We start from the raw sequence: 2,822 nt of genomic DNA on the forward strand, positions 1-2,822 counted from the left end.
AAAGCCGGTTCTGTAATCAGCGGTAAATCTCCATCACGTGCGTGCTTTCACATTGAGCAACTGACGAGCTGCGCAAAAAAATCGCGCAAATATGAACGTGGTTTTGCGCAGCTCGTCAGTGAACAACGGCTCTGTGTAGTTAATGCTGCTCAATGTGAAAGCACACACGTGATGGAGATTTACCGCTGATTACAGAACCGGCTTTCTGACAAGATGCGCGTTAAATATCGCATGTGATTTATCGTGCAGCCCTAGTAAATATGTTTAATATGATTTCATGTGCAATTCACTCTTTCCCCAAATGTGATCAATTGAATCTGGATTCACACCAAAATGTTTAGTGTGAATGCAATATAAATATGAAGAGCTCATTTGCAAAAACAGATAACTCCGTTTTTAAAAATTTTCAAAAATCATGTTTTTTATTATTTTTTTATCCTGCATTCCAATTCATATCAATCAAACTGCAGTTGGGTGGTTTTGATTAAATAATAATAATAATGAAAAAAACAAATACAGCTAACTAACATAATAAAACACAATAAAAATATGATAACACAATAAAAAACATGATTTACGAAAATTAATCTGTTTTTGCAAATAAACTTCATATATTGAATAATATCTAATTATCCATTTTAAAATTGTGACTTCCAGGCCTTAACAAATTTAGAATCTTGAGTTGTTGTTTTTTTTTAGTTCTGTGAAACAAAGCAAAACCAATGTTACACCGTGTCTACGGACGTGAGCGGCGCGGCGCGGCGCAACAAATCCCGACAGAAAACTGCTGCCGGGTTCTATTTATGACGTGCTGACACCGATTTCAAATGGTTTTCAACGGTCGTTTGATCGCGTCCAGTGTAGGCAGACTTTAGCTGTTGTAGACACGGTGTTACTCACCTATTGAGAAGAAACAAAGCAACCTCGGCGTCCGATCGCAGGCCTCCGCTCCTTGAGTTCTCTCCAGCACTGGAAAGCTGATCCAATATTTTACACGGGTCCTACTTCTTGCCTTATCGTTCTGCAGACGTTTTCCTCTTTTGTTTTTTATCTGCCATCTCTACCTTTCTGACGCTCGGCTCGGCTAATGTCCGTCCCGTGCACTGAAAGCTCTCTCCTCCACGTCACGAGTAGACACGCCCCTTATTGCTGATTGGCTACAAGTTTGTTTTGCTATTTGGCCCGAATCTAAAGTGTTTTTGGAAAATCACATACCCTGCCTTTAATGGTTACAATTTAAAGGGGTCATATGATGCGATTTCATTTTTTCCTTTCTCTTTAGAGTGTTACAAGCTCTTGGTGCATAAAGAAGATCTGTAAAGTTGCAAAGACTAAAGTCTCAAATCCAAAGAGATATTCTTTATAAAAGTTAAGAGTTAGCCACACCTACCTAAAACGGCTCGTTCGAACACGCCCCCACATACCTACCTCACTATGTGGGAAGATTTGCATAAAGCCGCCCAAATGTTCACGCAAAGAAAGAAAGCATAACTTTTATTCTCGCTGTAGTATTGTTGACGCTGCAGCCATGTCGTGAAGACGCTGTGTGCTTCGTTGTGAAAGCGAAACCACTTTGTTTGGTCTTCCAAAAGAGGACGATATCCGCTTCGCCATGCCTAGAGCTGATCTGTGCTGGTCGCTGAGGAAATACATCAACTTAGTGCTGTGGATCACCGGATATGCTTTCACCGTTTTCACCGCTCCTTCGCCAGGACCGCCGTTCTCGACCCCGCCGCCTCAGCTCACTCTTGCCCGGCCTCAGCTCACGGTAAGCCGGGGCTTTCGCTCACGCTAGGCCGCTGTGTGCTTCGTTGTGAAAGCGAAACTACTTTGTTTGATCTTCCAAAAGAGGACGATATCCGCTTCGTCATGCCTAGAGCTGATCTGTGCTGGTCGCTGAGGGAATACATCAACTTAGTGCTGTGGATCACCGGATCGGCTTTCACCGTGGACGAAGCGGAGTCCAGCCCGGGGTCGTCACATGTCCTTCGTCGAAGGAGCGTTTTGAAATGGTGCCACCCCAGTGACTGCTTTTATACTTTTTTTTGGTCCTGGGACTGTACACACACTTACTTTAGGCCACATTGTGCCATCATTTACATTTATTAATTTAGCAGATGCTTTTATTAAAAACCATGTGCAATAAGACAACAACAACAATAATAATAAAAAACAAAAATCAATAATTAATACAAAAATAATACAATTTAATAAAATTTAATTTCCAGAACTTTCACATTCATGTCTCCTCAGTGGTAGAACAATACTTTTCCAGTTATTTGCATGATATGGCCAATAACTGATAAATGGCTGATATTATTATATGCTATTTTGTAAACATTGTTTTGCTAAATATTGTAAATTATAACTAAAGGCTAAAAATAAAATAAAATAAAAATGCTATAAGTGAGTTTATATATAGATTGATGCTAAATATTACATTATTAATGAATATTTAGCAAATATCTATATCTTACAATATTAACATTGTTCTTTTTAGCAGCATCATATGGCCCCTTTAACTTTCAATTTACGATCATGCACTTTCAAAAAACCATGCAAACGATTTTAACAGAAATTAAACCATGATTAAATCCTACTTTTGAATGCTAACAAATGTCATTAAATTTCGGTTCATATCTACTCTTTTTTTTTTATATATACAAATGTTGTTAAAAAATAGCCTTACTTCACAAACTAGGTCTATTAATGTTAACATATTATTCATTAACTCATAACCACAGTCTGTACGGGTCTTGTTTATTCAAAAAATGACAATTTTGGAATTTTAGTTCAGATAAAATGAAGAACGCGCGCGCACA

This window comes from Sinocyclocheilus rhinocerous, unplaced genomic scaffold (assembly GCF_001515625.1).
Source record: "Sinocyclocheilus rhinocerous isolate Xijiao unplaced genomic scaffold, SAMN03320098_v1.1 scaffold4493, whole genome shotgun sequence".
NCBI lineage: Eukaryota > Metazoa > Chordata > Actinopteri > Cypriniformes > Cyprinidae > Sinocyclocheilus > Sinocyclocheilus rhinocerous.